Below are 13782 nucleotides of genomic sequence, written 5' to 3' on the forward strand. Positions count from 1 at the left end.
TTCTTAAAGAGCTCACATTTCTTTGCAGTCAATTTCACCCCGTGCTGTTGGTAGCGCTGAAGCACTTTTCTCACATCATTCAGGTGATTATTAAATGTTTGGCTATGAACCAGATTATCGTCTAGATATGGCTCGCAAATTTCATCTCTGAGTCCAGATAGACACTCTTCCATGCTGCGCTGGAATGCGGAGGGTGCTGTAGACAAGCCAAAAGGGATTCGGATCCACTCATATAGGCCCCAGGGTGTTATAAAAGCTGTGAGTGGTCTACTACTTTCTTCCACGAACCCCTGATGGTAGGCCTTGCCTTGATCTAACACTGAAAACCATGCACTCCCATGTAAACTATCTAGCATATCTTGAATGCGGGGAATAGGGTGGCGATCTGGCAGAGACTTACGGTTGAGTTCTCTGTAGTCACAGCACAGACGGAGGTTCCCATCTTTTTTCCGCACACAGACAATGGGAGATGAGTAATGTGACCTAGATTTTTGGATCCAGCCCCTATTTAACAAGTCCTCTAAGTACTGTTTTACTTCTTTGTGAAGTGGCTTAGGCACAGACACATAGGTACGTCTTACCGGTGTTGTATCTGTGAGTCTGATTTTCAGTTGTAGGGAAGGGATGTATCCCACATCATCATCGTCTCTGGCGAACGCTCTGCATTCCTCCCTCAACATCTGCTTCACTTGTCGCTGCTGAGCAAGGGGGAGGTGAATCAGTGTGATTGGTGGGTCCCACCTTTCCTCGTCCACCGCTGTCCTTCCATCAGGCTCAGGCTCATCCTCTCTGCTGACCTCTGGACGTTCGACTGGAGAAGTTGGTCGGGGAGTGACTGGCTTGGCGTCCACTGGATAGACAGCTTTGACCAGTTGAACCTGCCCCAACACTGTGCGTGGGCTCAGGGTGACATCATGACAGGTGTTATTGGTGATGGGCAGTGCTATGTGAGAATATGTCCCTTCGTTAAGAGTCATCATGCTCTCTGACATACTCAGGCCATCTTGCCAGGGGGCATGTTCATCAGGCAGAAAAAGGGCTTCTTGACTGGACAGTAGAGGACCTGTTCTCACAGCACATTTTATAGTTCTCACCTGACCCGCTGGGATCACTTCCTTCTGCCTGCCCACTCTCACTAGGCCGTCACTGCACTCAGGGTCACTGTTTTGAATAATTTTCACTAACATTTCAGTCTTTTTACAGCTAAAAGAGAAAGCTGTGCTCACAACCTGTGTTATTACTTCATGTGGACCCTCCACACCATTCTTTAACAACAGTTCAATTACATTGTAACCAATGATTGGCTCTTCTGCTGCTCCTTTCTCACCTGTCACGAGCATGGGCACCTGAAGCGTGAACTCTGGAGCATGTGATGGTTCTAGGTGGAACGTGACCTCCACCCAGCCTAGGAAAGGGATGTCGGTCTGGTTGACGGCTTTCCCCACAAGAGGACCAGGGCCGAGGAGTTCTTCAGTGCTCCGTACCTTCACCTTTGGGATGCAGTTCTTCCTCCAGGTCTCATTGATAAGGCAGACTTGCGATCCAGTGTCCCATAAGGCTTGAGTCTTCACCCCATCTAGGTAGCAACTCACCATGCACTTCTTTCCAATAAGTCTCAGCAGCTGTGAATGGTGACGAGGGGAGATGTGGCTAATATAAGCAGAACCTGCCAATCTTCCACCTGGGGAACACCTTTCTGCTCGCAATCTCTCTTCTAATTGGACAATGCTTTCTCTGCGAATAGTAGGGGTGTTGAGTGACCTGCTATGCTGTTCTTGAGTGTCAGGGGAGGTACATTCTACACTCTGTCCTTTGATATTAGCTGAATCGGTGTTGCCTCTTGAGTTCCTTTGGCCTCTGCATCCTCTTGAGAGGTGTCCACTCAGGCCACATTTGAAGCAGTGGTCACACTGTTCCTCTTCACCCCGGTCTTGACATCCTCTGCATGCCCTCTTCCCTCTGTTTTGGAACTGGTGAGATGGTCGTGCTGAGTACTGAACATTCTTCCTCAGCTCAGCCACTTCCTCTCTCAGCTGTTTCACTGCATCCATCAGTTCAGTTTCTGAAGAGCTTTTTGGAGTTTTTATCTTCTGGCTTTTAACACAGGCCTTGACTGAAGTGCTGTGTTCAGATGGCTGGTCATGGTCTGTTTCCCTGTCACTATACAGCTGGTAAGTAGTTGTTTCTGTTTTTAGCTCATTTATTCTGGCTGGCTTATTTGGGATACTTTTCTTCAATTTCTGCTGTGTCTCCCAATCAACAGCAGCAGCATCATTCATTTTCTCTATCAATATCTCGTCAGTCACTCCTAGATCATCTAGGTGAGGTTTCAGCTGCATTTTTACATTACCACTCAGTAGTCCTGTACTGACTGGCCTAAGAAACTTCTTCTGAATGAGGTCTGGGCTATACTGTACATCTGAGCTGGCATCTTCTGCAGCCGCCAGTAGCCTCTCTTTGAGTTCAACTGCACGTAAAAAGGAAATTCTGAGGAGATTCTTTTGCATCTTGAGTTATGTTAATGAGTCTGTGGAACATATCTGTAGTGCTGTTTTCTTTGAAATGGGCTTTAAGAATCGTCTTCAACTGCACGAGTGTCAAATTATTTTTAGCTTCCAGCATATCACGTAAACTGAGCCCTGGTGTAGCAGCTTTTACTACGGCTTAAACAATTTCTACATCACTGTGGCCTTTACGTTTTCCAGAGTCTATTTGGTGCATGAGGTTAGTGTATGATAACTTGTCTTTCTACCCCAATTCTCCTATCTGGCCATTAATCCGAAATTCGCGTCTGATAACCACTTGAGGGGCTCTGGAGAATGGGAGTTCTGGCGGGCTAGCCGTCCTGTTCATTTTTTCCCGAAGCCGACTCATTTCCTCCTCGAGCATTTTGGTCGACGTCTGGAATGTCAACTGCATTTCAGCATACTGTTTTTGTAGACTTTGTAGCTCCTCTTCATTTTTATCATACCTCTCTGGTTTGGGCGCGTTTTCTCTCAATCGCTTAGCTGTAGCTAACAGCTCTTGCCCAAATGTCTCTGCTACATCTTGTTCCTCCACTTCAAAAGCATTCACTACTAACTCATTAATTGCTCAGATCAACGTGTGTTTCTTCTCCTTGTCTGATGAAACTTTAGCTCGGATACACACCTCTTTTAGCTGTTCCACGTTTAGCCGACACAGTAGCTCCGTTAGCTGATCCTGTAACTGCTCCAGCTCCATTTTTACGTGTTCCAACGTTCGTTCTTTTTTTTTCTTAAGACTGCTTTTTGCATCACGTTGAGTCCCTGTTCAGGCGCCAATTTTGTTGCACACTTGAAGAAAGTAACACTCTCAACGGTGTGCTGGGAAAAGTTTTTTCGTTTAATCCAAAGTTTCCACAATACAGCTCACTTCACAATTCACATCTCCCTCCTTCCGTTCTCAGTGGCTGCTTCTTCTCTGTCTCACCGTCATGCAACTGCATTATATCCCAGTACTACAGCGCCACATCTGGCCAAAACATACAACAACATCGTAACAAAAGAAAAATAAAAGGCCACAACTTAATGGAAAGGGACCAAAGAAAAGACAAAATGGAGGGTATGCCACATGTACACATGACTACACTCAAGTTCATGTATATCACAATTTACATGATGCCTTCATCAGAAACACACATTTCTGGATAATGAGTCTTACCTAATGAAACTGATAATCATCACATAGAACATAAAGAGGGACCACTAACATCTCTGACGCTCACTTTCATCATCATCATCATCATCATCATCATCCTCATCATCGTCACACAGTGGCCTCCTTTCTTTGGCCCTTTGTCATTTCAAAGAGCTCTATGGACAAATGCTGCTAGAAATGCTTGCTTGCCTGACTGACACCACAAACAAGTTGGGATTCTGCCTTATTTCCCAACATTTTTGATTTGTAAATGGTTGGATGTTCTCAATAGCCCAGTTTTCTAAAACAAGCGCCCAACGTGGGGCTCGAACCCACGACCCTGAGATTAAGAGTCTCATGCTCTACCGACTGAGCTAGCCGGGCGTATTTAACTGCTATCTTTTGAGATTTTTCAGAGCAATTTTGAATAGTAAAAAAAACATCATATTTCACTGTTATACATTTTACTCAAAAGCTGCTTTGAAATAGGACTTCAAAGGTCCAACTGTTGTTTTGGCATTTCAAAGGACTCTGTTGACGACTGCTGCTAGAAATGCTTCCTTGCCTGACTGACACCACAAACAAGTGGGATTCTAAGTCAGTACCTCACATTTGGGTACTCAAATGGTTGGGTATTCTCAAGAGCTCCTCCTTTCTTTGGCCCGTTGGCATTTCAAGGAGCTCTATGGACAAATGCTGCTAGAAATGCTTACGTGCCTGACTGACACCACAAACAAGTGGGATTCTACGTTAGTACCTCACATTTGGGTACCCAAATGGTTGGCTATTCTTTATAGCTCCTCCTTTCTTTGTCCCGTTGGCATATCAAGGAGCTCTATGGACAACTGCTGCTAGAAATGCTTGCTTGCCTGACTGACACCACAAACAAGGTGGAATTCTGCCTTATTTCCCAACATTTGTCATTTGTAAATGGTTGGATGTTCTCAGTAGCTCCTCTTTCAAAACCAATCACCAAACGTGGGGCTCCAACCCACGACCCTGAGATTTAGAGTCTCATGCTCTACCGACTGAGCTAGCCGGGCATATTTAACCGTCATCTTTTGAGATTTTTTGTAGCAATTTAGAATAGTAAAAAAACTGATTATATTTCACTGGTATACATTTTACCCAAAAGCTGCTTTGAAATAGGACTTCAAAGGTCTGACTGTTGTTCTGGAATTTCAAAGGACTCTATTGAAGACTGCTGCTAGAAATGCTTCCTTGCATGACTGACACCGCAAAGAAGTGGGATTCTACTTCAGTACCTCACATTTGGGTACTCAAATGGATGGCTATTCTTAATAGCGCCTCCTTTCTTTGACCCGTTGGCATATCAAGGAGCTCTATGGACAACTGCTGCTAGAAATGCTTGCTTGCCTGACTGACACCACAAAGGAGGTGGGATTGTGCCTTATTTCCCAACATTTTTGATTTGTAAATGGTTGGAAGTTCCCAGTAGCTCCTCTTTCAAAACCAACGTGGGGCTCGAACCCACGACCCTGAGATTAAGAGTCTCATGCTCTACAGACTGAGCTAGCCGGGCATGTTAACAAGGCATCTTCTGAGATTTTTTGTAGCAATTTAGAATGGAAAAAAAACAGATTATATTTCACTGGTATACATTTTACCCAAAAGCTGCTTTGAAATAGGACTTCAAAGGTCTGACTGTTGTTTTGGCATTTCAAAGGACTCTATTGAATACTGCTGCTAGAAATGCTTCCTTGCCTGACTGACACCGCAAACAAGTGGGATTCTACTTCAGTACCTCATGCTCTACCGACTGAGCTAGCCGGGCATATTTAACTGTTATCTTTTGAGATCTTTCGGAGCAATTTAGAATAGTAAAAAAACTGATTATATTTCACTGGTATACATTTTACCCAAAAGCTGCTTTGAAATAGGACTTCAAAGGTCTGACTGTTGTTCTGGAATTTCAAAGGACTCTATTGAAGACTGCTGCTAGAAATGCTTCCTTGCATGATTGACACCGCAAAGAAGTGGGATTCTACTTCAGTACCTCACATTTGGGTACTCAAATGGATGGATATTTTTAATTGCTCCTCCTTTCTTTGACCCTTTGGCATTTCAAGGAGCTCTATGGACATCTGCTGCTAGAAATGCTTCCTTGCCTGACTCCCCAAACAAGTGGCATTCTACTTCAGTACCTCACATTTGGGTACTCAAATGGATGGCTATTCTTAATAGCGCCTCCTTTCTTTGACCCGTTGGCATATCAAGGAGCTCTATGGACAACGGCTGCTAAGAATGTTTGCTTGCCTGACTGACTGACACCACAAACAAGGTGGGATGCTGCTTTATTTCCCAACATTTGTGATTTGTAATGGTTGGATGTTCTCAGTAGCTCCTCTTTCAAAACCAATCGCCCAACGTGGGGCTCGAAACCACGACCCTGAGATTAAGAGTCTCATGCTGCTAGAAATGCTAGAAATGCTTCCTTGCCTGACTCCCCAAACAAGTGGCATTCTACTTCAGTACCTCACATTTGGGTACTCAAATGGATGGCTATTCTTAATAGCGCCTCCTTTCTTTGACCCGTTGGCATATCAAGGAGCTCTATGGACAACTGCTGCTAGAAATGCTTCCTTGCCTGACTGACACCGCAAACAAGTGGGATTCTACTTCAGTACCTCACATTTGGGTACTCAAATGGATAGCTATTCTTAATAGCGCCCCCTTTCTTTGACCCTTTGGCATTTCAAGGGGATCTATGGACAACTGCTGCTAGAAATGCTTGCTTGCCTGACTGACTGACACCACAAACAAGGTGGGATGCTGCTTTATTTCCCAACATTTTTTATTTGTAAATGGTTGGATGTTCTCAGTAGCCCCCTTTTCTAAAACAATAGCCCACTAGGGGCTCAAACCCACGACCCTGAGATTAAGAGTCTCATGCTCTACCGACTGAGCTAGCCGGGCATATTTAACTGTCATCTTTTGAGATTTTTTGTAGCAATTTAGAATAGTAAAAAAACTGATTATATTTCACTGGTATACATTTTACCCAAAAGCTGCTTTGAAATAGGACTTCAAAGGTCTGACTGTTGTTCTGGAATTTCAAAGGACTCTATTGAAGACTGCTGCTAGAAATGCTTCCTTGCATGACTGACACCGCAAAGAAGTGGGATTCTACTTCAGTACCTCACATTTGGGTACTCAAATGGATGGCTATTTTTAATAGCGCCTCCTTTCTTTGACCCGTTGGCATATCAAGGAGCTCTATGGACAACTGCTGCTAGAAATGCTTGCTTGCCTGACTGACATCACAAAGGAGGTTGGATTCTGCCTTATTTCTCAACATTTGTGATGTTTAAATGGTTGGATGTTCTCAGTAGCTCCTCTTTCAAAACCAATCACCCAAAATGGGGCTCGAACCCACGACCCTGAGATTAAGAGTCTCATGCTCTACAGACTGAGCTAGCCGGGCTGTTTAGCAGGCATCTTCTGAGATTTTTTGTATCAATTTAGAATGGAAAAAAAAACAGATTATATTTCACTGGTATACATTTTACCCAAAAGCTGCTTTGAAATAGGACTTCAAAGGTCTGACTGTTGTTTTGGCATTTCAAAGGACTCTATTGAATACTGCCGCTAGAAATGCTTCCGTGCCTGACTGACACCGCAAACAAGTGGGATTCTACTTCAGTACCTCACATTTGGGTACTCAAATGGATGGCTATTCTTAATAGCGCCCCCTTTCTTTGACCCTTTGGCATTTCAAGGGGATCTATGGACAACTGCTGCTAGAAATGCTTGCTTGCCTGACTGACTGACACCACAAACAAGGTGGGATGCTGCTTTATTTCCCAACATTTTTTATTTGTAAATGGTTGGATGTTCTCAGTAGCCCCCTTTTCTAAAACAATAGCCCAACGTGGGGCTCAAACCCACGACCCTGAGATTAAGAGTCTCATGCTCTACCGACTGAGCTAGCCGGGCATATTTAACTGTCATCTTTTGAGATTTTTTGTAGCAATTTAGAATAGTAAAAAAACTGATTATATTTCACTGGTATACATTTTACCCAAAAGCTGCTTTGAAATAGGACTTCAACGGTCTGACTGTTGTTCTGGAATTTCAAAGGACTCTATTGAAGACTGCTGCTAGAAATGCTTCCTTGCATGACTGACACCGCAAAGAAGTGGGATTCTACTTCAGTACCTCACATTTGGGTACTCAAATGGATGGCTATTTTTAATAGCGCCTCCTTTCTTTGACCCGTTGGCATATCAAGGAGCTCTATGGACAACTGCTGCTAGAAATGCTTGCTTGCCTGACTGACACCACAAAGGAGGTTGGATTCTGCCTTATTTCTCAACATTTGTGATGATTAAATGGTTGGATGTTCTCAGTAGCTCCTCTTTCAAAACCAATCACCCAACATGGGGCTCGAACCCACGACCCTGAGATTAAGAGTCTCATGCTCTACAGACTGAGCTAGCCGGGCTGTTTAGCAGGCATATTCTGAGATTTTTTGTAGCAATTTAGAATGGAAAAAAAAACAGATTATATTTCACTGGTATACATTTTACCCAAAAGCTGCTTTGAAATAGGACTTCAAAGGTCTGACTGTTGTTTTGGCATTTCAAAGGACTCTATTGAATACTGCTGCTAGAAATGCTTCCGTGCCTGACTGACACCGCAAACAAGTGGGATTCTACTTCAGTACCTCACATTTGGGTACTCAAATGGATGGCTATTCTTTATAACGCCCCCTTTCTTTGACCCTTTGGCATTTCAAGGGGATCTATGGACAACTGCTGCTAGAAATGCTTGCTTGCCTGACTGACTGACACCACAAACAAGGTGGGATGCTGCTTTATTTCCCAACATTTTTTATTTGTAAATGGTTGGATGTTCTCAGTAGCCCCCTTTTCTAAAACAATAGCCCAACGTGGGGCTCAAACCCACGACCCTGAGATTTAGAGTCTCATGCTCTACCGACTGAGCTAGCCGGGCATATTTAACTGTCATCTTTTGAGATTTTTTGTAGCAATTTAGAATAGTAAAAAAACTGATTATATTTCACTGGTATACATTTTACCCAAAAGCTGCTTTGAAATAGGACTTCAACGGTCTGACTGTTGTTCTGGAATTTCAAAGGACTCTATTGAAGACTGCTGCTAGAAATGCTTCCTTGCATGACTGACACCGCAAAGAAGTGGGATTCTACTTCAGTACCTCACATTTGGGTACTCAAATGGATGGCTATTTTTAATAGCGCCTCTTTTCTTTGACCCGTTGGCATATCAAGGAGCTCTATGGACAACTGCTGCTAGAAATGCTTGCTTGCCTGACTGACACCACAAAGGAGGTTGGATTCTGCCTTATTTCTCAACATTTGTGATGTTTAAATGGTTGGATGTTCTCAGTAGCTCCTCTTTCAAAACCAATCACCCAACTTGGGGCTCGAACCCACGACCCTGAGATTAAGAGTCTCATGCTCTACCGACTGGATAGCCGGGCTGTTTAGCAGGCATCTTCTGAGATTTTTTGTAGCAATTTAGAATGGAAAAAAAAACAGATTAAATTTCACTGGTATACATTTTACCCAAAAGCTGCTTTGAAATAGGACTTCAAAGGTCTGACTGTTGTTTTGGCATTTCAAAGGACTCTATTGAATACTGCTGCTAGAAATGCTTCCTTGCCTGACTGACACCGCAAACAAGTGGGATTCTACTTCAGTACCTCACATTTGGGTACTCAAATGGATGGCTATTCTTAATAGCGCCCCCTTTCTTTGACCCTTTGGCATTTCAAGGGGATCTATGGACAACTGCTGCTAGAAATGCTTGCTTGCCTGACTGACTGACACCACAAACAAGGTGGGATGCTGCTTTATTTCCCAACATTTTTTATTTGTAAATGGTTGGATGTTCTCAGTAGCCCCCTTTTCTAAAACAATAGCCCAACGTGGGGCTCAAACCCACGACCCTGAGATTAAGAGTCTCATGCTCTACAGACTGAGCTAGCCAGGCATATTTAACTGTCATCTTTTGAGATTTTTTGTAGCAATTTAGAATAGTAAAAAAACTGATTATATTTCACTGGTATACATTTTACCCAAAAGCTGCTTTGAAATAGGACTTCAAAGGTCTGACTGTTGTTCCGGAATTTCAAAGGACTCTATTGAAGACTGCTGCTAGAAATGCTTCCTTGCATGACTGACACCGCAAAGAAGTGGGATTCTACTTCAGTACCTCACATTTGGGTACTCAAATGGATGGCTATTTTTAATAGCGCCTCTTTTCTTTGACCCGTTGGCATATCAAGGAGCTCTATGGACAACTGCTGCTAGAAATGCTTGCTTGCCTGACTGACACCACAAAGGAGGTTGGATTCTGCCTTATTTCTCAACATTTGTGATGTGTAAATGGTTGGATGTTCTCAGTAGCTCCTCTTTCAAAACCAATCACCCAACGTGGGGCTCGAACCCACGACCCTGAGATTAAGAGTCTCATGCTCTACAGACTGAGCTAGCCGGGCTGTTTAGTAAGGCATCTTCTGAGATTTTTTGTAGCAATTTAGAATAGTAAAAAAACTGATTATATTTCACTGGTATACATTTTACCCAAAAGCTGCTTTGAAATAGGACTTAAAAAGGTCTGACTGTTGTTTTGGCATTTCAAAGGACTCTATTGAATACTGCTGCTAGAAATGCTTCCTTGCCTGACTGACACCGCAAACAAGTGGGATTCTACTTCAGTACCTCACATATGGGTACTCAAATGGATGGCTATTCTTAATAGCGCCCCCTTTCTTTGACCCTTTGGCATTTCAAGGGGATCTATGGACAACTGCTGCTAGAAATGCTTGCTTGCCTGACTGACTGACACCACAAACAAGGTGGGATGCTGCTTTATTTCCCAACATTTTTTATTTGTAAATGGTTGGATGTTCTCAGTAGCCCCCTTTTCTAAAACAATAGCCCAACGTGGGGCTCAAACCCACGACCCTGAGATTAAGAGTCTCATGCTCTACCGACTGAGCTAGCCGGGCATATTTAACTGTCATCTTTTGAGATTTTTTGTAGCAATTTAGAATAGTAAAAAAACTGATTATATTTCACTGGTATACATTTTACCCAAAAGCTGCTTTGAAATAGGACTTCAAAGGTCTGACTGTTGTTCTGGAATTTCAAAGGACTCTATTGAAGACTGCTGCTAGAAATGCTTCCTTGCATGACTGACACCGCAAAGAAGTGGGATTCTACTTCAGTACCTCACATTTGGGTACTCAAATGGATGGCTATTTTTAATAGCGCCTCTTTTCTTTGACCCGTTGGCATATCAAGGAGCTCTATGGACAACTGCTGCTAGAAATGCTTGCTTGCCTGACTGACACCACAAAGGAGGTTGGATTCTGCCTTATTTCTCAACATTTGTGATGTGTAAATGGTTGGATGTTCTCAGTAGCTCCTCTTTCAAAACCAATCACCCAACGTGGGGCTCGAACCCACGACCCTGAGATTAAGAGTCTCATGCTCTACAGACTGAGCTAGCCGGGGTGTTTAGCAAGGCATCTTCTGAGATTTTTTGTAGCAATTTAGAATAGTAAAAAAACTGATTATATTTCACTGGTATACATTTTACCCAAAAGCTGCTTTGAAATAGGACTTCAAAGGTCTGACTGTTGTTCTGGAATTTCAAAGGACTCTATTGAAGACTGCTGCTAGAAATGCTTCCTTGCATGACTGACACCGCAAAGAAGTGGGATTCTACTTCAGTACCTCACATTTGGGTACTCAAATGGATGGCTATTTTTAATAGCGCCTCTTTTCTTTGACCCGTTGGCATATCAAGGAGCTCTATGGACAACTGCTGCTAGAAATGCTTGCTTGCCTGACTGACACCACAAAGGAGGTTGGATTCTGCCTTATTTCTCAACATTTGTGATGTGTAAATGGTTGGATGTTCTCAGTAGCTCCTCTTTCAAAACCAATCACCCAACGTGGGGCTCGAACCCACGACCCTGAGATTAAGAGTCTCATGCTCTACAGACTGAGCTAGCCGGGGTGTTTAGCAAGGCATCTTCTGAGATTTTTTGTAGCAATTTAGAATAGTAAAAAAACTGATTATATTTCACTGGTATACATTTTACCCAAAAGCTGCTTTGAAATAGGACTTCAAAGGTCTGACTGTTGTACTGGAATTTCAAAGGACTCTATTGAAGACTGCTGCTAGAAATGCTTCCTTGCATGATTGACACCGCAAAGAAGTGGGATTCTACTTCAGTACCTCACATTTGGGCACTCAAATGGATGGCTATTCTTAATTGCTCCTCCTTTCTTTGACCCTTTGGCATTTCAAGGAGCTCTATGGACATCTACTGCTAGAAATGCTTGCTTGCCTGACTGACACCACAAAGGAGGTGGGATTCTGCCTTATTTCCCAACATTTTTGATTTGTAAATGGTTGGAAGTTCTCAGTAGCTCCTCTCTCAAAACCAACCGCCCAACATGGGGCTCGAACCCACGACCCTGAGATTAAGAGTCTCATGCTCTACCGACTGAGCTAGCCGGGCTGTTTAGCAAGCATCTTCTGAGATTTTTTGAAGCAATTTAGAATGGGAAAAAAAACAGATTATGTTTCACTGGTATACATTTTACCCAAAAGCTGCTTTGAAATAGGACTTCAAAGGTCTGACTGCTGTTTGGCAATGCAAAGGACTCTGTTGACGACTGCTGCTAGAAATGCTTCCTTGCCTGACTGACACCGCAAACAAGTGGGATTCTACTTCAGTACCTCACATTTGGGTACTCAAATGGATGGCTATTCTTAATAGCGCCTCCTTTCTTTGACCCGTTGGCATATCAAGGAGCTCTATGGACAACTGCTGCTCAGAATGCTTGCTTGCCTGACTGACTGACACCACAAACAAGGTGGGATGCTGCTTTATTTCCCAACATTTGTGATTTGTAATGGTTGGATGTTCTCAGTAGCTCCTCTTTCAAAACCAATCGCCCAACGTGAGGCTCAACCCACGACCCTGAGATTAAGAGTCTCATGCTCTACCGACTGAGCTAGCCAGGCAGGCATCTTCTGAGATTTTTTGTAGCAATTTAGAATGGAAAAAAAAACAGATTATATTTCACTGGTATACATTTTACCCAAAAGCTGCTTTGAAATAGGACTTCAAAGGTCTGACTGTTGTTTTGGCATTTCAAAGGACTCTACTGAATACTGCTGCTAGAAATGCTTCCTTGCCTGACTGACACCGCAAACAAGTGGGATTCTACTTCAGTACCTCACATTTGGGTACTCAAATGGATGGCTATTCTTAATAGTGCCTCCTTTCTTTGACCCGTTGGCATATCAAGGAGCTCTATGGACAACTGCTGCTCAGAATGCTTGCTTGCCTGACTGACTGACACCACAAACAAGGTGGGATGCTGCTTTATTTCCCAACATTTGTGATTTGTAATGGTTGGATGTTCTCAGTAGCTCCTCTTTCAAAACCAATCGCCCAACGTGGGGCTCAAACCCACGACCCTGAGATTAAGAGTCTCATGCTCTACCGACTGAGCTAGCCAGGCAGGCATCTTCTGAGATTTGTTGTAGTAGTTCAGAATGGAAAAAAAAACAGATCATATTTCACTGGTATACATTTTACCCAAAAGCTGCTTTGAAATAGGACTTCAAAGGTCTGACTGTTGTACTGGAATTTCAAAGGACTCTATTGAAGACTGCTGCTAGAAATGCTTCCTTGCATGATTGACACCGCAAAGAAGTGGGATTCTACTTCAGTACCTCACATTTGGGTACTCAAATGGATGGCTATTCTTAATTGCTCCTCCTTTCTTTGACCCTTTGGCATTTCAAGGAGCTCTATGGACATCTACTGCTAGAAATGCTTGCTTGCCTGACTGACACCACAAAGGAGGTGGGATTCTGCCTTATTTCCCAACATTTTTGATTTGTAAATGGTTGGAAGTTCTCAGTAGCTCCTCTCTCAAAACCAACCGCCCAACGTGGGGCTCGAACCCACGACCCTGAGATTAAGAGTCTCATGCTCTACCGACTGAGCTAGCCGGGCTGTGTAGCAGGCATATTCTGAGATTTTTTGAAGCAATTTAGAATGGGAAAAAAAACAGATTATGTTTCACTG

The 13782-nt window shown here is 43.3% G+C and overlaps 6 non-coding genes across 6 annotated transcripts; all 6 read right to left on the minus strand.

The window, feature by feature from the left end:
* Positions 1-3968: 3968 nt before the first annotated feature.
* trnak-cuu (transfer RNA lysine (anticodon CUU)) lies at positions 3969-4041 on the minus strand. Its single transcript has one exon. It is a non-coding gene; the product is annotated as a tRNA-Lys (tRNA).
* A 3500-nt stretch (positions 4042-7541) lies between these two features.
* trnak-cuu (transfer RNA lysine (anticodon CUU)) lies at positions 7542-7614 on the minus strand. Its single transcript has one exon. It is a non-coding gene; the product is annotated as a tRNA-Lys (tRNA).
* A 2987-nt stretch (positions 7615-10601) lies between these two features.
* On the minus strand, positions 10602-10674 carry trnak-cuu (transfer RNA lysine (anticodon CUU)). The gene has a single exon. It is a non-coding gene; the product is annotated as a tRNA-Lys (tRNA).
* Positions 10675-12125: 1451 nt separating this feature from the next.
* On the minus strand, positions 12126-12198 carry trnak-cuu (transfer RNA lysine (anticodon CUU)). Its single transcript has one exon. It is a non-coding gene; the product is annotated as a tRNA-Lys (tRNA).
* Positions 12199-13137: 939 nt separating this feature from the next.
* On the minus strand, positions 13138-13210 carry trnak-cuu (transfer RNA lysine (anticodon CUU)). Its single transcript has one exon. It is a non-coding gene; the product is annotated as a tRNA-Lys (tRNA).
* Positions 13211-13637: 427 nt separating this feature from the next.
* On the minus strand, positions 13638-13710 carry trnak-cuu (transfer RNA lysine (anticodon CUU)). The gene has a single exon. It is a non-coding gene; the product is annotated as a tRNA-Lys (tRNA).
* Positions 13711-13782: the final 72 nt, after the last annotated feature.

The sequence above is a fragment of the Genypterus blacodes genome, unplaced genomic scaffold, assembly GCF_046128005.1.
Source record: "Genypterus blacodes isolate CSIRO-AG114 ecotype Tasmania unplaced genomic scaffold, CSIRO-AGI_Gbla_v1 ptg000039l_1, whole genome shotgun sequence".
NCBI lineage: Eukaryota > Metazoa > Chordata > Actinopteri > Ophidiiformes > Ophidiidae > Genypterus > Genypterus blacodes.